Source organism: Theropithecus gelada, chromosome 9, assembly GCF_003255815.1.
Source record: "Theropithecus gelada isolate Dixy chromosome 9, Tgel_1.0, whole genome shotgun sequence".
NCBI classification, from domain to species: domain Eukaryota; kingdom Metazoa; phylum Chordata; class Mammalia; order Primates; family Cercopithecidae; genus Theropithecus; species Theropithecus gelada.
The window spans coordinates 43,296,898-43,319,092 of record NC_037677.1 but is presented as its reverse complement, the minus strand read 5'-3'; the positions used below and the strand labels follow the sequence as shown (position 1 = coordinate 43,319,092).

The following is a 22,195-nucleotide window of genomic DNA, read 5'->3' as shown; positions in this document are numbered from 1 at the left end:
AAAAGCCCACGTATAAGTCAGCCTGCACAGTGCAAACCCGTATTGTTCAAAAGGTCAACTGTACTTTAATGACCTCGCCTTCCTCATGCCCTTAGCTTAAACACTAATTTTTGAGATTTTAATTTTCTCACTGTTGTTTAAATCCTGTTGCAAACTATTGTTATTTTTAGCGTAGGGAATGTTTGCTGACAAGTACTTACATGTTTAATACTTGAACGTCATTTCATCTGACATCTCAGATCTCCATTCTGAGCTCATTTTCCATTTTTCTACAGTATATTCTTTCGAAGTTTCTTTTTTTTTTTTTTTTTTGAGACAGTGTCTCACTCTGTCCCCCAGGCTGGAGTACAGTGGCACGATCTCGGCTCACTGCAACCCCCGCCTCCTGGGTTCACGCCATTCTCCTGCCTCAGCCTCCCGAGTAGCTGGGATTATAGGCGCCCGCCACCGCGCCCGGCTGATTTTTTGTATTTTTAGTGGAGACGCGGTTTCACCGTGTTAGCCAGGATGGTTTTGATCTCCTGACCTCGTGATCCACTGGCCTCAGCCTCCCAAAGTGCTGGGATTACAGGTGTGAGCCACCGCGCCTGGCCTGAAGTTTCTTTCTTCTTTTTTTTTTTTAAATAAACTTATCTAAGCACAAGGTTTCTTTGGTGATCGTCTGCTGGTCATAAACTCTGTTATTTAGCTGGGAATATCTTGATTTCATCTTTGTTCTTGAAGGATAGTTTTGCTGTGCATATGATGGCACTTGACAAGTTTCCTTGATAGTTCGAAGATAATATTCTACTGTCTGCTGGCTTGTTACTGGTGAGAATTCCATAGTCAGAGCTAATTGTAGTAGTCTGTCTTTGCTCTCTGTGCTTTAAAATATTTTCTTTGGCTTTATTTTGCGATTTACCACAATGCCTATGAGTCTAGGGGTGGATTTCTTTTTGCTTATATTGGTAGGTGTACGTTATGCTTCTTAAATCTAGATTTGAATCTTGTATCTGTTTTTGAAAATTCTCAGCCCTTACCTCTTCATGTATTGCTTCTCTTCTATTCTCTGTATTGTTTCCCACTAGGACTCAAGTTAGTCATGTATGAGTCCATCTCAGTCTATTCTCAATATCCCTTAATCTCTTTAGTATTTTTTATTTCCCTAACTCTGGGTAATTTCTTCCAATTTGGCATGTAGTTTGGTAATCTGTCTTTAGCTGTGACTAATACGCTGTTTAATTAACTCATTTGGTTTTCATTTTAATACTTAGATTTTTAATTTGTGAAAGCAATGTTTTATTGTTTCAAACTGGCTGTTCTTAGTACTTTGTTGTTTGTTCATTTAAAAATTTCTTTACATAATTTGTTATTTAATAATTTGTTTTGGCTGAGCGTGGTGACTCATGCCTGTAATGCCAGCACTTTGTGAGGCCGAGGTGGGTGGATTACCTGAGGTCAGGAGTTCAAGACCAGCCTGGCCAACATGGTGAAACCCCGTCTCTACTAAAAATACAAAAATTAGCCGGGCCTGGTGGCACACGCCTGTAATCCTAGCTACTTGGGAGGCTGAGGCAGAAGAATTGCTTGAGCCCAGGAGACAGAGGTTGCAGTGAGCCGAGATCATGCCACTGCATTCCATCCTGGCCGACAGAGCCAGACTCTGTCTCAAAAAAAAAAAAAAAAAAAAAAAAGTCTGTTTCATAATTACATTATCTGAAATGGTAGTGAAGGCAGTATCTGGTATTTGTTCTTTCTGCTTGCTCTGGCTCATAGAGATGTACTTCTCTATGTATATGGTAATCTTTTTATTGTAAGCGTATTTTTCCAGATCTATTTTCGTTCCTTTTTTGACATATTTTGTTATTACCATATTTGAATGCACTAGACAGGTGCCTTGCCATCATAGAGAACTGAAATTCTTTTCCTGTGTATGGAGATGACATGGTTTTATCATAAAGAACTGGGAAGGGACTGCTACCTTTTTCATACTCCTTTTTCTCTTTGCCTTATTTCCCTTGCATATTTAAATATATCTTATCCTTGTATGTATCTTATACGAGGCTTTTTTGATTTTAAGGAACAGAAACTCACATCAGTGTTCTTTAAGAATAAAGCGTTTATTTTCAGATTACAAGGAAACTGGAGCTGAATAGCTGTCAGGATCCAACACAGTTCTAGGGAACAGCTGCACTTACTGCTCATTGCATTTCTGCTGTTCTCTTCATGTCTGCTACACTTTTCCTACGAGGCCAGATGCTGGGTCTGACCCGCAGACCCTGGCTGAACGATGGATGAAAAATGCACTCACACGCAGGTATCCAGTGAAAGAACGGGCTAGGGGAGCGGGCTAGGGGACTGGGCCGCTCACAGACCCCGAGAAGGGTGCTGTAAAAAGTCAGCAGCCTCGGCTGTGGCGGGCTGGCACTGCGGGCATTTATTCAGCGCAGATTTAATAACAATGGCTTTGACTCAACACACTTGTGGGTAATCAACATGGTCGCCCTCCCTGGAGAGAGCAGTCCTGTGTGAGGATGATTAAAGGCCAGGTTCTGAGGCCTAAGTAAACTAACTTATCTAAATCAGTTTATTTACATCCCCTTGTTGTCTAACCTAAGCTTTCAGGCACTGGATAAGAGAGTCTGGCTGCCTTCAGCCAAATCCTTTTCCAAAGCTTTTGTAAAACCTCCTGGCCTTCCAAGAAAGTTTGCATCTTTCTACAATTGTTCCTACCACTCTGACCTGTCTTCTACAACCAGAAGGCTTCCTCATGTTCACATTATTTTTTCTCTATTTCATATCTCGTTTTTCTGGTTCTCAGCTCCCTCTCACCTCATCCTTGCTTGTGACTATTTGAGGATCTTCCTTCACTCCATGTATTCTTTCAGCTTCACCTCCCTTTTAGTGCCTAATTTGCCAGCTTGCCTAACTAGCCTCTTCCCCAGCCAACAGATTGGCTATCCTTGGAGCAGCTGCCCGTCTCTGTGTTGAGGGAGGAAGGATTCTGTGTTCAAATCTCACTGCCAAGGCCCCCTCCCTTGGAAGGGTGCTGTGATGTATACTTAGGGTGTATACTTCTAAGGTATTTAAAATTATTTTTGAAGCCACAAAGGTTATAAAAATAAAAGGCCTCTAACTTAGAAAATGAATGACCCAGTTGCAGAAAGATGTTTGGTGAATTAAAAATTTTTATACCATTCATTCTTGTGTGAAAACCATTATGAGTCTAATGCACACTTGGAATTTTTTTTTGTTTATGGGTTTCTAGCCAAGAAGGAAATGCAGGTTTCCAGTTATATTTATGGAGGTTTTAATCTCAAAGATTTAATGTTCATGTTTATTGAAATATCAGTATACATAAGAGCATCTTCAATTAAATGAAAACAAATTCTTATGTGTGTGAGTTAGTAATATAAGAAACGGCCAATGAAACCCCATCTCTACTAAAAAATACAAAAATTAGCTGGACGTGGTGGCGCATGCCTATAATCTCAGCTACTCAGGAGGCTGAGGCCGGAGAATCGCTTGAACCTGGGAGGCAGAGGTTGCAGTGAGGCCGAGATTGTGTCACTGCTGTCCAGCCTGGGCAACAGAGTGAGACTCCATCTCAAAAAAAAAAAAAAAAAAGGGCCTTAGGGACCATTATATTTCTTAAAAATTCATTATATTGTGTTCTGTATTATAAAGTCAGATAAAAAAATTATAGCACATTTGTGATGGTAGACACTTAACTATCATCTATATACATACCACTGTATAGTTTACAAGTGATTTTCACATTTGTTATGGCATTCATTCTTACCCAGAGCCCTAAGTTGAAAAGCATACAGGCAGGTTAAATTTACAGTATGTTTACTAACTTCTAATTTCTGGATGATGACAGGGCTAAAGTTATTCATTCCTTTCCTAAAATTCATATTCCTCCTGAATAATTGAAATTGGCCTAAATTACTACATTTTAAACTATACCTTTTCTTTTTTTAAAGATGTATTTACTTGGAATATTACTCGGTTTAAAAGGCAAGAATTGTCAAAGCACAAGTGGAACTTTATTATAAATTCTATATTAAATTTTTCTGATTTTACTACATATTTCTTCCCTTTAGGCCTCGATGTGTTCTATTTTATTCAAAATAGAAGTTTGATTTGTGGTACTACATAATTATAAAAAAAATCAGTTAATATTGAAAAGGTGAAAGATCGTTTGTACTTCTACTCCCATTTTCTCTCCGCGTGCTCTCCGGTCTGACCGTTAGTAGCTGGGTGTTACACATAGATATACATATGTGTATTTGTATGTACACACAGCCTGTTAGTGCTGGAGGCAGAACTGAGAGCCACCACCTTGTGCCTGGCACCGGAAGTGCAGCCACTGTTGTAGTGCAAAGGTCATTGTGTTGATAGGGCAACTGTCATGGCTGTGGCCATCAGGATGTTCCTTATTACCCATGCTGCTGTCAGTCCTGTGTCTAACAGCTGCTGCTTTCCATGCTGCTGATTCCTTGAAGTTTTACTGTTTTTCAGAGCCTGTTGAGAATGTCTTTAATTTGATTGTTTTTCTTAGAATGAATCACACAATACCACTCTATCATCCCTTGCTTTTATGTAGGATAGTGTGAATGACAGATACCATGTTGTCCTCCAAGCCACTACTCTGTTCTCATGGTCTGTGGCTTTCTTTAGATTAAACCTGGACTCTTGCTGTAGAATGAGTGTCCATTCCCCAAGATCCCTGCCCCCCTGGAGATTTCTAGGTGCTTTTGGTTAACAGGTCGTTGTCTGCCTTGACCCTGCTAGTATCCTCAGTCATGTACAAAATCTCTGTCTTTCCTGGAGTTGTCCCAGTGCAGACTCAGGCTGGGAGACATGCTTCTGAAGAATAATGTATGAAAGTGATTTTTGAAAAAGAAGTGATTGACTAAGAGTTCATAAGATAATTAGAACTCTAGTAACACATTGAAAAATATCAGTGATCACTGGTCACTGATACTGATCACTGATATTTCTTACATAATATACTAAGTTACTACCAAATTTATAGCCAAGTCATTTTTTTTGTAGACCTGCATAAGCATATTTAACTAAAAGTCTGTTGAATTTGAGATTTGCATATTGCTTCTCTAGGTACCTGACCTAAGGCCCCTATTAATTTGATTCTATGTGCTTACCAGAGGCCTTTCTATCATTGTTATGGGGCTACCTAAGCAGTGATAAGCCTTTGTTAAATGCAGACATGGAATGAGTCGTTCTGCAGCCCATGCAGCCTCCTCTTAGCTGTGGGCCTGCCTCTTCCTGTCTTGGTTCCTCACTTCCATTTAGAGTGACCCTGAAACCACATTCCAGCCCTATCTTCCTTTCCTCCGCACAGGAGGTCATATGGTCTTCTGTTTACAGTCAGACTTCAGACCTTTCCTATTTTCTTTAAGGACTGGTTGTTTTCCATTTGATGTTATTGTGCTGGTGATCCACAATGTATATTGTCAGAAAATAATACTTTGAATACTTGTGGTAGCTAGAGGTCTGTGTAGGATAGAGTAGACAATGGGTAGGAAGTATTAAGAATAAACACCTTTTGGGCCAGGCGTGGTGTCTCACACCTGTAATCCAAGCACTTTGGGAGGCCGAGGCGGGTGGATCACCTGAGGTCAGGAGTTCAAGACCAGCCTGGCCAACATGGCGAAATCCCATCTCTACTAAAAATAGAAAAATTAACTGGGTGTGGTGGCACACACCTGTAATCTCAGCTACTCGGGAGGCTGAAGCAAGGAGAATTGCTTGAACCCAGGAGGTGGAGGTTGCAGTGAGCTGAGATTGTGCCATTGCACTCTAGCCCAGGCATCAAGAGTGAAACTCAGTCTCAGAAAAAAAAAGAATAAGCACCTTTTGTTGTTTAATGGTTATAGTTTTAGTTTTGCAAGATGAAAAAAATTCTGGATATCTGTCTCACAATATTGAATGCTGTACACTTACAGATAGTTAATTTGATAAATTTTATGTTTTGTGTTTTTTACCACAAGAAAAAACAAGCATTTTTTTTTATGGAACATAGACTTAAAAGCTTAAGTACAGGGTTTTGGATTTTTTATCTTTTTAATACTTGGTTCTATTTACTCATCCTTTACTACAAATTGGATCAATAGATTAGGGTTTTGGAAAGTTTAGCAGAGTAGAGAAGTATAGCAAACAGAATTCATTCATTTAACATTTATTGAGCACTTCCTGTGTAGCAGGCCCTGTGCTTTTAGTTGATAATTCAGAGAAATAAGGGACATGACCCCCAGATGCTTCTTGCAGAAAGAACTGCCATTTGTACTTAAAGCAGGAAATCCTGAAAAATTTTGTATGCCATTACCATTTTATTATTAAAGCATACAGACGTACAGTCATACATCAAAGTTTCAAAACTTTTATTATGGAGAATTTAAAACATACACAGAAGTAAAGGAGGAATACAGTGAATCGCCTTGTGCCTGTCACTAGCTGGCATACACTCATAGCCTCTTTTGTTTCTTTATATTCCTCTCCCAGTCCATTTTTGAGGGTACATTCTTGTTCCTTTCATTTTATCTGTAAATATGTTAGTACTTTCAGTGAAAGATAAGGGCTGTTTTTCTTAGAACAAATCACACAATACCACTATCATCCCAGAGTTATTTCACAATTTTGTGTATGTGTTTGTGTGCACTGTGATTTTTTGCATCAGGATCTAAACAAGATCTACACATTACATTCAGTTGATAGGTTTTCTTTAATATCTTTTAAGCTATAGGTTTTCCTTATTTTCTTTTTTCTTTTTTCTTTTTTTTTTTTTTTGAGATGGAGTCTCGCTCTGTCGCCCAGGCTGGAGTGCAGTGGCAGGATCTCAGCTCACAGCAAGCTCCGCCTCCCGGGTTCACGTCATTCTCCTGCCTCAACCTCCCGAGTAACTGGGACTACAGGCGCCCGCCACCTCACCCGGCTAGTTTTTTGTATTTTTTAGTAGAGACGGGGTTTCACCATGTTAGCCAGGATGGTCTTGATCTCCTGACCTCGTGATCCACCTGTCTCGGCCTCCCAAAGTGCTGGGATTACAGGCTTGAGCCACCGTGCCCGGCCTCCTTATTTTCTTTGTTCTTGAAATGTTATTTACTGAAAAAATCATGTCGTTTATCTTGTGTGCTTGCTCATACTATTATATATGAATTTTGCGGAATGACTTTTTTGCTTTGAAACAGTAGTGACCACTTATTCTTCACTTGGATCCATTATTTAATCATGGACATGCAAGATGTTGCAATTCTTGATGTTGCATCATTCCTTTTTCATTTATTTGCTGGAATACTACTATAGAGAAGTTTCTTTTTACAAACTATTCAGTTACCCAGAGGTATAACTTATACAGGGAAGTCAGGTTAAATGAGTGACTCTTTCTCTTTACTTATAACTCTTGGAGGGTCCCTAGCATTTCCAAAAATGGCCAGTGTTTTTTCCTTTATTTAAAAAAATATCATTATAAACAGATGCTCTTTTCTTTTTCTTTTTCTTTTTTTTTTTTTTGAGACAGGGTCTTGCAATGTCCCTCATGCTGGAGTGCAGTGGTGTAATCATGGCTCATTGCAGCCTCAACCTCCTGGGCTCAAGTGATCCTCCTGCCTCAGCCTCCCAAGTAGCTGGGACCACAGGCATGCACCACCAAACACAGCTAATTAAAAAAGAAATCATTTTAGGAGAGATGGAATTTCACTATGTTGCCTCTAGGCTGGTCTTACACTTCTGGCCTCAAGAGATTTTCCCACCTCGGCCTCCCAAAGTACTGAGATTACAGGTGTGAGTCATCACGCCCTGCCAACATGTGAATTTAATATGTTTGATGATTTCTTAAGTTCATTGCAGTTATTCTTTAATGAGTTAATTAAATTAATTAATGACAGAGTCTCACTATGTTGCCCAGGCTGGTCTCAAGTGATCCTCTCTCCTTACCCTCCCTGGTAGCTGGGACTATAAGGCACAAACCAGTGTACCCAGCCGCAGGCCGCAGTTGTTCTTATTAATGATCAAATGGTCCCGTTTTTTTTTGAGACCGAATTTCGCTCTTGTTGCTCAGACTGGAGTGCAATGGCATGATCTCAGCTCACTGCAACCTCTACCTCCCAGGTTCAATCAATTCTCCTCCCTCAGCCTCCTGAGTAGCTGGGATTACAGGCATGCACTACCATGCCCACCTAATTTTGTATTTTGTATGTTTTTTTTTTTTTGAGACAGAGTCTTACTCTGTTGCCCAGGCTGGAATGCAGTGGCGCAGTCTTGGCTCACTGCAGCCTCCACCTCTGGGTTGAAGCGATTCTCTTGCCTCAGCCTCCCAAGTAGCTGGGACAACAGGCATGCACCACCACGCCTGGCTAATTTTTGTATTTTTAATAGATACAGGGTTTCATCACGTTGGCCAGGCTGGTCTTGAATGCCTGACCTCAGACAATCCACCCACCTTGGCCTTCCAGAGTACTGGGATTACAGGCATGGGCCCTAATTTTGTATTTTTACTGGAGATGGGGTTTCTCCATTTTGGTGAGGCTGGTCTCGAATTCCTGACCTCAGGTGATTCACCTGCCTTGGCCTCCCAAAGAGCTGAGATTACAGGCATGTGCCACTGCACCTGGCCCAAATTGTCCCATCTTTGGCCAACGGGAGTGCCTTTACATTAGCTCCTGGGTCGTTTTGGCATGAGTGCCTCTGATGGCTTCTTGCTTTCTTGTGTGACAAGATGTCCAGGTTCATCTTGTACATTAACAGCCATAGATCTGGAATTATCCCTTTCTTCAACCAGCTCTGGTTCCTTTCAGAGGGAAATTGTATTTAGTGACCACAGTCTGGAAACTACAGATTGGTTGTTATTTCTAGGCCTTTTCAGAGGATGGGGCTAGGAAATACGTTGTTTTTAAGGTAAAATATTTTATGAGTTTCATACTGATTTTTCCAATATAAACTTAGGAATAGATGATTTTGTTGAATTTCTTTAATTTTATATTTGTCTCATGCTAAAAATTTTGGTTCTAAATCATATTGATACCATTACTTATCAGTGTTACTACTAACAATATGATTACTGAAAATAGTTTAAGAATTAAAAGCACTTTCCCAAATTCTTTTCATTTTTAGGATAGATTCCTCTAGGGATGTCTGGTAAAACTATTTTAAGTCATTTGAAGTAATTCCTTTTTGTATGATTGTACCACTAATTCAATAAATATTTAGGTTCATTTCATGTTGCTCTTGAATTTTAGAGATGATAGTTTTTCAATTATTTTTTAAACAAGTAATTATGGAAAACATGTACATGGTTCCAGAGCTAAATGTGTAAAACAAGGCAGAATCAGAAAAGTCTAGCTCTGATTGTGGTTCCCTCTATTTTTCTTCCCTACGTTCCATTTAAAACATATGAGCAAGAGTGTGTGTGTGTGCGCGCGCGCGCACATCCATGCATGTGCACACACATATAGTTTCTGCCTCCTAATCCCATCTTAGGTGAATGGTAGCTCACTACATATAATTTTCTTCTTGCTTTTTTGTCTTCCTATTATTTCCTGCTGATTACTCCATAGAAGTATATAGGGGCATTCTTTATGCCTTTTTTCTATTTCATTGTGTGAATTTACCATAGTTTATTGTCAGTCCCATATTAATGGACATTTGGATTGTCTTTAGTGTCTTGCTGTTAGAAACAGTGCTGCAGTGAATACCTTGTACATACATACTTAATTTTGTTGTTGTTGTTTTTTAGAGGGATATTTCAGTTTTAAATAAAACAACTTGACTTCAGGAGGTATTCAAGTGTAATGTTACTGCTACTGATGGATTGTTCTGGGAATAGTGGAGGATGCGAAAGGCCAGTCTTGTAATGTAGGGTAGTAATCTTTCTTTGAGTATTATGGGTCCTCTCAGTTCTGTATTATTGTTAAAAGCCACATTTATAGAGTAGCTTTTGTGTTTTCTAGTTTCACTCTGTTTAAGACTTCAGGAACGTTTGAAGCAATCGGAGCATAGAATTCTATCTTTTTTTTTTTAATTAAAAAATTTTTTTGTAGAGATGGGGTCTTGCTGTGTTGCTCAGACTGGTCTCAAACTCCTGGCCTGAAGTGATCCTTCTGCCTCAGCTTCCCAAAGCACTGGGATTACAGGTATGAGCCACTGCACCTGGCCAGAATTCTGGTATTTTAGAATTGTTTTCTAGTCTTTTATAGTTGTTTTATATATACTCAATTTGTCAAAAAATTTTAAGGAAAGTAATATGCCTGTATGGATGCTTTCCAAAGTATTCAACTTAGGTTTTATAGAAATAGTAGCTTCTTACTTTTGTAACCACATTTTTGTCCATTTGTGATCAGTTTATATAGTATTCAATTATACCATTGCAGAATGAGTACAACTGACATAGACAGGTTTGGAGATTAAACAATAGGTTTTTGATAATGTACACAACTCAACTGGTAGTAGCAGAAATATGCACATTGTAAGAGAGTAGCTTAATAAATATGAGCATTCTTTATTTTCTGGGCATTCACTAATATATTTTAAGGGAGGAACGATAGCACCAGTTAACTTCTAAAATTTTCCAGTTCCTAGTAGGAGCCTGGCACTTAGAAGATGCTTGGAAAATGATGGATGAACCAATTCATTGTTTGGGTCAGACTATGAAAATAACGTGCTTGTCCATTTGTTTGCTTAGGATAAATGAATGAAATTTTCTAGGTCTTCCCAAAGGGATTTAAAATAAAGTGAAAATCTCTTAAGACGTGGTAGCTGACTTTAAAAACCATTTCCTGATTTACATTTATATTACTTTAAATTTGGTCTTGGGTTATTATTTTGATGATCGACTACAACTTTTTTTGGCTTTTATTATAGTTTTTTCACTAAAAGGTGTTTTCTAGGTGGAGAAAATGAAAAAGAATGGATTCCAGGATCATAAAGTGAATAATAGTTTGTAGTTTTTGTTTTTTTTTAAACATTCTACCACCTGTGTGCCAGTTAGTAATAAAACTACTAGTTTTTAATAGACATTAACCACCTTTGGGATTTCACCATGGGAAAATGGGAGCAGTATTCCTTTTCTTTCTTCCAGCTTCTTTAGTATATATACATATCACAGTCAGTGGTGCAGAAGGGTTAGGAAACTGGAAGGATACAAGGTTTAGTCATAAGGAAGCGCAAATTAAAGTTCCTGGAATATTTTACCCCTGCTCTGTATGGAACACCTTAGGGAATACTAAGGAAACATGATGGTACAGAAGACTGCAGGGATTGCTAAAAAATATGCAACAGTCCAGGGAGTATATAGCCTTTTAAGTAGGCCAGGCTTTATACCCTGCAAGGAATGATCTAAACTGTGTGATATATTGTGTCAGAGTTCTCCAAAGAAACAAAACCAATAGGGCGTGTGTGTCTGTGTGTGTGTGTGTTTGTGTGTGTGTGTACAGATATACCTGTGTATATATATATAGATAGATAGATAGAGATGGGGGGAGAGAGAGATTTGTTTTAAGGAATTGATTCATATGATTGTGGAGACTGACAAGTCTAAAATCTGTAGGGTGGGCTGGCAGGCTGGAGGCTCAGGGAAGAGTTGATTCTGGAGTTGAAGACTGAAGGCAGTCTGCTGGCAGAATTCCCTCTTCTCGGGGAGGTCAGTCATTTTATATTAAGGCCTTCAACTGATTGGTTGAGGCCCACCCACATAGCAGGATGTTTTACTCAGAATCTACCAATTTAGAAGCTGAGTGTGGTGACAGGCACCTCTATTCCCAGATACTTGGGAGGCTGAGGCAAGAGGATCGTTTGAGCCTAGAAGTTCAAGTCCAGCCTGGGCAACATAGTGAAACCCCATCTCCTAAAAAAAAAAAAATTGCGTCTCTTAAAAAAATGTTGAACTCAGACCAGGGGCAGTTGACAGAAACTCTTGGTATCCTTTCTGTGTATCTTCCCACTCCCAATCTGTACCATGGTTTTATGCTCCTAATAACAGACTTCTGACTTATGGTAATATTATGTGCATAGGGCCTGGTGAATATTTACTTTCCAGTTGTCAGAAGAATTAGACTAAAACAGTTTTCTTGTGCATATCTGTTTTGAGAAGCAGGTCTGGCATTACTCCCATTGTGTATACATCTAGGAGAGGAAATTTCAGCTGAGTCATGTATTGACTTGAGACCTAGAGCAGGTGGATCACTTGTCCTCTCTGAGTGTTTCCTCGTCTGTAAAATGGGAATAAATCCTGTCCTGCCTTAAAAAAAAGTCTACCAATTTAAATATTAATCTTATCTAAAAAAATGCCTTCACAGAAACATTCAGAGTAATGTTTGACCAAATATCTGGATATTGTGGCCTAGTCAAGTTGACATGTGAAATTAACCACCACTTATATTGAAAGACTGTTTTTATATGATTAATGTCCACCTGTAAAGAAATTGGGTAAGTGCTATGGGTAGTAAGGAAGGGAAAGGGGAACGTGTTTTGCTTGTAGAGAAGAGATGCTTTGAGGTATGGTCTGAAGGCCAGAGAATTTTGGGCCTGATAGGCAAAGAGGGAAGAACATCCCAAGAAGGTGGGACAGAATGAACAAGGGTAAGGTTGACCATGGCATTTACGGGGGTCCTTGAGAAGATTTGTCCTACCTGGACAGACATATCTCGGATGGTCAGGGGATAAGGTGAGTACTGAGGCAAATCCTGTTCTGGTTTTTCTGGTTTACTGCAGTATGTAGAGAATATGCTTGTTCCGGCCTGAGATGAAAGCTGGCTGGTGCAGAGCAGTGTATGCCATTGTCCTTATATGCTGCGTTGTACAGTGGCATGCTGAGAATTCTTTCTGCAGGAAGCACTTCAAATGGAGTATAATTGCCTTCGATTTTTCTGTTATAAACTTTGGCCACATTTTCTTCCTCTGTCAACCTACTAAAGATGCTTCACAAGATCCATGTGTTTGTTAAGGAACATAAGATCTTCAAGAAGTATGGATTGCTAGAAGGAATTCTAGTCTCTAAACCTTGGGAATATTTTTGGATCTATTTATTAATGTTGTTCTGTAGTAGAAATAGAGTTGAGCACCTTTTCCCCCATATTACAAAGATCATAATTAACTTTGAATATATAATAGGTATGAAAACACCTGAAAAAAAATTCTGCTGATAAAAACTATTATTATCAGAGGGAAAAGTAGGGAAAACAATATGTGGTAAATTTTACAAAATGGTTCCTAATGAATCACCACCCCCCCCCACCCGTACCACTCCCAGCTCTGCCTGTTTGCAGTGTGACTTCACTTGTTTCTCCCATTGTCTTAGTCCGCGTTGTGCTGCTGTAACAGAGTACCTGAGATGGGGTAATTAAGAAAGTACAGAGATTTAGTTCTCACATTTCTGCAGCCTGGGAAGTCCAAGGTTGAGGGGCTCACATCTGGTGAGGGCTTTCTTGCTGTATCATCCCATAGTAGAAGGCAGATGGGCAAGAGAGCACATTCATGGGACGGAGAGAAGGGAAGGAGGCTGAACTAATTCTTCTATTAGGAACCCACTCCCATGATAACTAACCTACTTCCTCAATAACAACATTAATCCATTAGTGAGGGCAGAGCCCTCATGGCCTAATCACCTCTTACAAGTCCCATCCGTCAACACTGTTGCATTGGGGATTAAGTTTCCAATACATGAACTTGGGGGACACATCCAAACCACAGCACCCATCAAGTGGTAGAGTCTCTTTTCCCCCTTCATGACTTTGGTCTCAATCATGTGACTGGAATGGGACATCAGCGGACACAGTGTAAGCAGGGGCACCATGTGTAGTGGGTGAACTGTCTTGGGATACTGCTGCCACAATATGAAAAAGCCTAGAAGAAAAGGCCACATGGAGAAGGCCCTGCCTTCCCTGCTGAGCCCAGCGAAGCAGCCTATGTAAGTCAGGTAAGGGCAGCAGAAGAGCTGCCTAGCCAATCCATGGAATTACGAGAAATAGGAAATCATGGATGTTCAAGCAACAAAGTTTTGGGTAGTTTGTTACATAGCAAGAGAAAATGGAACATCTTTTGGTAAGTGGCTGGAATCCATGCCTCCAGTTCTAATCTTGGCTTCATTACTGAGCCTTCAAGGAGGGAGGCAGAAAAGTAAATAGGTTTCTTCTCTAATGGTATGGTGAATACCCAGGGAGAACTCTGGGCTGCTGGAGCCTTGACCTCTCCTTCCCTTTCCTTATCTGTAGGGATCAGACACTGTTCTCTGCAGGGCAAGCACTGAGGAGCTCTTGTAGGAGTTCGAGAAGGTAGACTATTTATTTTCTTTTTCTTTTCTTCTTTCTTTCTTTCTTCTTTTTCTGAGATGGAGTCTTGCTGTTGTCACCCAGGCTGGAGTGCAATGGCATGATCTTGGGTCACTGCAACCTCCACTTCCCAGGTTCAAGCAATTCTCTTTCCTCAGCCTCCTGAGTAGCTGTGATTACAGGCGCCCCCCCCCACACACACACACACACTTGGCTAATTTTTGCATTTTTAGTAGAGATGGGGTTTCACCATGTTGGACGGGCTGGTCACACGAACTCCTGACCTCAGGTGATCCACCTGCCTCGGCCTCCCGAAGATTATAGGCATGAGCCACCGCACCTAGCCAAAGGCAGACTATTTCTGTGCTTGATGGATTGAAGGTGTTTTTCAACTCCAAAGGCAGTTAGACTCATACTTCTGTTTCTCAGAAGTGAAATGCTAAAAGAACCCTAACAAATCTTCTCTTTTCCCTTTTCTTAACTTTGAGTGTTTTCAGTATTTTTGTATTCTATTACCAAGGGAATACTGTGGCTATTCCATAATTTCCGTGAGATGCAAACTCTTTCAGAAAGCCCAGACATTAGTCCAGGCCCTTTTCCCAGTAATCACACCTTGTTTACCTAATTCACATACCTGCCAGAGTGGTTGTACTGAGGTCTTCCCAAGTCGTGGAAGGAGTCCCGATAGCATGCACTGTCTGGAGCTGAGTCCTGCCTGCCCCACATTAGCATCTCACTCACACGCAGCTGTGGTCTCTCTCTGTTAGTCTGGGGATTCTAAATTGCATACACTGCCTTTCAGTCTACAGCCTGACAGCTCTCTCTCAGCCAAGCACTTGCATTTGGACAAGACTTCCAGCTTTAGACTTTGTTGTTTTCCTTAGGGGCCTAGTTTTTATGGAATTTCTTCCTACTGGGTAGCATTGTTGGCACACCTTGAATCCATTCTGCCACTCTTCTTGGCTTCAACCTCTGAGGTTGTGTGTTGGAAATACCTCGCATAGTCTACTAGAATAAAGATGAAAGAACATAAGGATATGGGCTATAGTTTTTAAATGCAGTGTTTCTTTTCTGTGGCTTGTGATACAAATTTGTAAGTGCACTCAAAATGGTACAGTTAAATACCTGCCATGAATTAGACCTGTTTGAGGCATATCTTAGTGCCTTAAAATAACCCACTTTTGAAATATCTAATTTATTATGTTTGCCAAATTTTAGGCAGATATAACCATTGCTTTGGTTAAGTGTCCCTCTGTATAGACAAAAAATACTTCAAATGTGAATTCCATGTTGTCTTCTATATCCATAGGGATTATAATAACTCTTCTTTACTACAACAAAGACGGGAACATACTATGTTTTATCTTAGTCCTTCCCGTAGCAGTGCCACTGTGAAATTAAAAAAAACAAAACCACTACATATTTTAGGTTCACCTGGTAGGTTGCTGCACGCTATCATATTTAGCCAAGCATAAGTTGTGCATTTTTATCCATTCTAACATCTCTGAAAGTGGCACCTTGGAATCCCAGGTTAGTCAGGGGCAGTTATGGTCTAGTTGCATAAAACTTTTTTGTTGGCACCTTCTGTAAGATCAGGCAAATGCTAGCAGCTGAGAGTCCTTGAAATATGGCTGTGAAAACTTGGGCAAGTTGATTAATTTCTTTAAGCCATGCATGAAAGGGGGATAAAATTTTCTTTCTTTCCCTCCTGGCACTGCTGTGAGATTTAAATGAAATATCATGTAAAGTACTACGATTTGCAAGTGTTTTCATCTAGTTTTTTCCTCCAGCATTATTACTCACAGGCAGTATGTTTATACTTTTTAGTTTCTTCAGATACTTTTATCTGTTTAAATCATTTGTTTTGGATTTTTTTTCCCACTTATCTTCAGCATTGCATATTTATTATTGTTTTAACATTTATTGTACCCTTTATTACCTCTAGTAATGATCTGAATTTTTTTGGTGGGGGACAAGGTCTTACTATGTTGCCCAGGCCAGTCTCGAACTCCTGTCCTGAAGTGGTCCTCCCATCTCAGCTTCCCAAGTAGCTGGGACTACAGGTGCAAGCCACTGCACCTGCTAATGCTCTAAATTACTCTAGGAGAGTTAAAAACTAACGAACTTCAGTCTTTTGTGTCTGGGTAAACTTTAGTCTGTGGGATGTATTTGTCTTATGATTTCTTCACTCTTGGTAATTGTATATATATTTTATGGTAGTTACTTTTTTTTTTTTTTATTTGAGACAGGTTCTCCTTCTGTCACCCAGGCTGGAGTGTAGTTGTACGATCTTGGCTCACTGCAATGTCTGTCCCCTGGGCTCAAGTGATCCTCCCACCTGTCTCCCAAGTAGCTGATACCACAGGCGTGCACCACCACGCCCAGCAAATTTTTTTTTGTATTTTTAGTAGAGATGGGGTCTCACCATGTGGCCCAGGCTGGTCTCAAACTCCTGGAGCTTAAGCGATTCACTCACCTTGGCTTCCTAAAGTGTCAGGATTACAGGTGTGAGCCACCACTCCTGGCCTGCTTTATTCTTGTTGCATTAAAAAATTTCAGTTCATGGCCGGGCTTGGTGGCTCACGCCTGTAATCTCAGCACTTTGGAAGGCCGAGGTGGGCAGATTGCCTGAGGTCAGGAATTCGAGATCAGTCTGGCCAACATGGCTAAACCCCGTCTCTATTAAAAATGCAAAAAATTAGCCAGGCGTGGTGGCGTGCGCCTGTAATCCCAGCTACTCAGGAGGCTGAGGCAGGGCAATTGCTTGAACCAGGGAGGTGGAGGTTGCAATGAGCCAAGATCACACCACTGCACTCAAGCCTGGACAACAGAGAGAGACTCCTTTTCTCAAAACAAAAACAAAAACAAAAGTTAATTTTTATATTTTAAAATTAACTCACTGTTTTTAAAGCTAATAGTTTTAATAGGCCAGCCCACATAACAAAATTTGTATCAGACTTGTTTTTAGTGGGTAACATACGGAGACCTTGTGGTGTTTCTCTGTCATCTTCCCTGAAATTTCTCAGAGCTTTCAAGTTTAATTTTGGTCTTCATTTCAGTAAAAGGCAGGAGCAGAGCAGTCTTTATAGCTTTATAGCTTAAGGTTAGCCTTTTTAACAAGTGGTTAAGTGATAGTGAGACAGAGGGTGAGATGTGATGTGGCAGGGGGAGCCTTCTTTCCTGGGTGAGTGGAGGGAAGAAGGCTTTGAGGTGATACTAGTGCAGTACCATATTTGGGCTCTCGTTTGACTATTTGATAGCAAGCTTCTGTAACTTGTTATTGTGTCCGGAATTGGTGGGTTCTCGGTCTGACTGACTTCAAGAATGAAGCTGCGGACCCTCGCGGAGAGTGTTACAGTTCTTAAAGATGGCGTGTCCGGAGTTTGTTCCTTCAGATGTTCAGATGTGTCTGGAGCTTCTTCCTTCTGGTGGGTTCGTGGTCTTGCTGTCAGGAGTGAAGCTGCAGACATTTGTGGTGTTACAGCTCTTAAAGGCAGCGCATCTGGAGTTGTTTGTTCTTCCTGGTGGTTTCGTGGTCTCACTGGCCTCAGGAGTGAAGCTGCAGACCTTCGAGGTGAGTGTTACAGCTCATAACTGCAGTGTGGACCCAAAGAGTGAGCAGCAGCAGCAGCAAGATTTATTGCAAAGAGCGAAAGAACAAAGCTTCCACAGTGTGGAAGGGGACCTGAGCTGGTTGCGGCTGGTTGGCTGGGGCAACCTGCTTTTATTCCCTTATCTGGCCCCACCCACATCCTGCTGATTGGGCCATTTTACAGAGTTGATTGGTCTATTTTACAGAGAGCTGATTGGTCCAGTTTGACAGAGTGCTGATTGGTGCCTTTACAATCCTTGAGGTAGACACAGTCACAGAGTGCTAGTTAGCTAGATACAGGGTACCAGTTGGTGTCTTCACAAACCCTGAGCTAGACACAGAGTGCTGATTGGTATATTTACAATCCTTGAGCTAAACAGAGTCACAGAGTGCTAGTCCTCCAAGTCTCCACTAGGTTAGCTAGATATAGAGTACCAACTGGTGTGTTCACAAACCTTAAGCTAGACACAGAGTGCTGACTGGTGTATTTACATCCTCCGGCTACATATAAAAGTTCTCCAAGTCCCCATCCAGTTCAGGAGCCCAGCTGGCTTCACCCAGCGGATCCTGCACCAGGGCTGCAAGGCTGAGCTGCCCGCTAGTCCTGAGCCTCGCCTGCACTCCTCAGCCCTTGGGCTGTGGATGGGACTGGATGCGGTGGAGCAGGGGGCGGTACCTGTGGGGGAGCCCACCACAGCAGGGGGAGGAGCTCAGACATGGCAGATTGCAGGTCTGGAGCCCTGCCCCGTGGGGAGGCACCTAGGGCCTGGCGAGAAATGGCTGGCCAGCAGCGCGGGGGACCTGGCGCAACCTCCGCAGCTGCTGGCCTGGGTGCTAAGCCCCTCACTGCCCTGGGCCAGCGGTGCTGGCGGGCAGCTCCGTGTGCCAGCCCTCCGAGCCGGCCCCCACCCCCACCCCCGAGAGAACTCAAACCGTCCCCCAGCTTAGCCTTCGTTCCCACCCGCTGCATCTCCCTCCACACCTCCCCGCAAGCAGAGGGAAGAGGCTCTGGCCTCAGCCAGCTCAGAGAAGGGCTCCCAGGGTGCTGTGGCGGACTGAAGGGCTCCTCAAGCACCGCCAGAGTGGACCCGAGGCCTGAGGCTGAGGAGGCGCTGAGAGTGAGGGTTGCTAGCACATTGTCACCTCTCACTAACACCAGCAATTGGGTTTTTGACTCAAAGGTTGAAATTTCTCATCTATAACTTAGGAAACTTAAGTTTTCCTCTGTCTTAAAATGCTTTGATCAGTAATTCTAAACTACTTATACTTGTCATCTTTTAAAATTTTTCTTAAAGATACTTAGACTACATTCCGCTATATTTGAATAACATTTCAATTTTCAACTAAGTGCAATGTGGTCAATCTGCTGCAGATATTTAAATCAATGGGTTTCTTCCCATTTAAAATGAATTGTACCAGGTTGACAAACATTGAATTTTTGTTAGTTGTTTCCAAAGCTCCACTAGGGTACTTAATCAGGATTTGAGACAGAGAATAGTGTTGCTTAATAGTTTGAGTTGCAAATGAAATTCTCAGCCCTTTTTGGCTGCTGTCTCAGAGAGATTGATCCAACCAGCATTTATTGAATAGATCTTATGTGATGGGCCACAGAAAGAGAGATACAAAGGTGAGCGAAATGAGATATGCTGCCTTTGGGGAGCTTAAGGCTGAACAGGGGAGAAAGTCGTTAATTAAATAACTCAATAAATGTAACATTCTAACTGTGAACATTGTTAATGAAGTAGGGGTTCTTCATTGATCCTATAAAGAACTATGAATGTGGAATTTCCTCTGTCAGGATGGTCAGATGGTTGAGGAAGAATTAGTTAGCCTAGAAGGGGAAGGAAGAGTGTTGCAGGCAGAGAATACCATATAAATAGGCTGTGGTGGGAAGGTGCTGGGAGGTCTGAGGGGACTGAAGAAACACTGCTGTTGCTGGACTATAGAGAGAGGGGTAGTACAAAATGAGGTGGGATAGATACATAGGGCCTTGTAAGCTGTATTAAATGAGTATCTTGAGGTTTAATTTAGGCACCATAAAATTCACCTGTTACAAGTGTACAATTCAGTGATTAGTAAATTTGAAGCAGTGCAGCATCATTGTAATCCAGTTTGAGACATTTCCTTTGCCCCCAAAGTTCCCTCTTGCCCATTTGCAGGTCATATCATACCCACAACTACACCCAACATGAGGCAATCACTGATCTGCCTTCTCAGCTTTCTCAAGACACTTTATAAAAACAGAATTGTATAATATATAGTCTTTTGTGTCTGACTTGTTTCAATTTGCATAGTCTTTGAGGTTCATCCATGCTGTAGTGTATATGATTGGTTTGTTCCTTTTAATTGCTGAATAGAATTTCATTGTATAGATAAGCCACATTTTAATCTATTCTTTAGTTGGTGGACATTTGGGATATTCCCAGTTTTGGGCTATTACGAGGAATGCCGCTATGCACTTTCATAGGTGTGTCTTTGTGTGGACATATGTTTTCATATCTCTTGGATGAATTCCAAGGACTGCAGTTCCTGGGTCATATGATAAGTTTATGTTTAACTTTTCAAGAAACTGCCAGACTGTTTTCCGAGTATCTATACCACTTTATATTCTCAACAGAAATACGTGAGAGATCTAATTTTTCTATATCAAACAATTAGTATTGACTGTCTTTTTGATTGGAGCCATTCTAGTGTTTTTGGTAGTAGCCATTCTAGGGGGGGTATAGTGGTATATTATTGTGGTTTTAATTTGCAGCATCTTTTCCTGAGTTTATTAGCTATTCATATGTCTTCGTTATTTTATTTTATTTTTTTTGAGACAGGGCCTCACGCGGTTGCCCAGAATGGAGTATATTGCTCACTGTAGCCTCGAACTCATGGGCTCAAACCACCCTCTTGCCTCAGCCTCCTGAATGACTAGGACTACAGGCACATATATATGAGAGCCTGGCTGTCATATATCATCTTTGATGAAACGTCTGTTAATATATTTTGTTTATTTTAAAATTATGTTGTTTGTCTTATGTAGGAGTTCTTTATTCTAGATACAAGTCTTTTATCAGATATATGATTGTCAAGTATTTTTTCCCCAGTCGTTGGCTTATCTTTTGTTTTATTAATGGTATCTTTTAAAGTGCAAAAGTTTTGAATTCAATGAAGTCTGATTTATCAATATTTTCTTTTTAAATAACATCTGCAAAGGTGGGCATTCAAGCCAAAGTTATGGATTAAATCACCCAGGAAAAGGGAGCACAGAATGAGAATCAGAGAGGGTTAAATGAAACTTTGAGGAATCTCTGCATACAATGTCATACTATAGGAGATAGATCTGCAGAGGTGGAGATGGAGCAGGAGGAACACTAGGACGGTGTTAGGTCATTTAAGTCAAAAGAGTATTTGAAGACTAGGAAGAGAGTAAAAGTATCAAGTCAAATAACATGAGGGCTGCAAAACAATTTTTAGGCTTAATATGGAGAGCATTGTAGACCTTACTGTACAGAAGCCAGATTGTAGTTAGTTGAAATGTGTATAGAAAGTGAGGAAATGTTGAATGTGAGTGTAGACACCTTTTCCTAGAAAAGTAGTATAGATGGGACAGTAGCGGGATATGAATGAGGAGTCAAGTGAAGTTTTCTTGCTTTTTTCTTCAAATTTTTAATGAGACAAGGTAATCTATTTATTATCTAAATAATGATCCAGGAATAATGCCACTTTTGGAAAGTGTGTGGCATTAGGTGTTGATCCATTTAAGGTCACATGAGTCTCATACCTGTTATTCTTTTTATACTTTCTCTCCACTGAGTTATTCAAAATATCTTCAAAATCTAAAAAATAAAAGTAATATGTGTACTAAAATACATGTAATAAAAGTAATACATTTCATTTTGAAAAATGAATTGTAAGCCCAAACTCTCTTATTCAAAACTCTAGGATTAGAAATATTTTGGAATTTAGAAATTCTCAGGTTTTTAGACAAGTAATCTGCTACATATACTGTAAATTATCAGATACTCCTATCAAGGCTTGGAGTAAGATGCCTTACTCAAATGCGCTATTTCTGCATTGAAGTATATATAATACTTACACTAAGTAGCATAAGTATAGTTTTGAGTAGCTTCCTGTCAGTTCAGGTCAGGTTTTGGCCCCAAGGATTTCAATCAAGTTTTTTGTTGTTGTTGTTGTTGTTGAGACGGAGTCTCACTCTGTTGCCCAGGCTGGAGTGCAGTGGGGCGGTCTTGGCTCACTGCAAGCTTTGCCTCCTGGGTTCACACCATTCTCCTGCCTCAGCCTCCCAAGTAGCTGGGATTACAGGTGCCCATCACCATGCCCGGCTAATTTT

The 22,195-nt window shown here is 40.7% G+C and overlaps 1 protein-coding gene across 2 annotated transcripts in view; it reads left to right on the top strand.

Moving 5' to 3' along the window:
- The window catches only part of MARCH8 (membrane associated ring-CH-type finger 8), a 144,655-nt gene that overhangs the window by 29,007 nt on the left and 93,453 nt on the right, over nucleotides 1-22,195 (top strand). Inside the window, exon 2 of one of the 2 annotated variants that reach the window (XM_025397905.1) lies at nucleotides 10,041-10,133. The exons of the other annotated variant lie outside the window; for it this stretch is intronic. The gene's annotated coding sequence lies outside the window, so the exon portion shown is untranslated. The remainder of the gene's footprint in view (nucleotides 1-10,040; nucleotides 10,134-22,195) is intronic. 2 annotated transcript variants of the gene reach the window in all.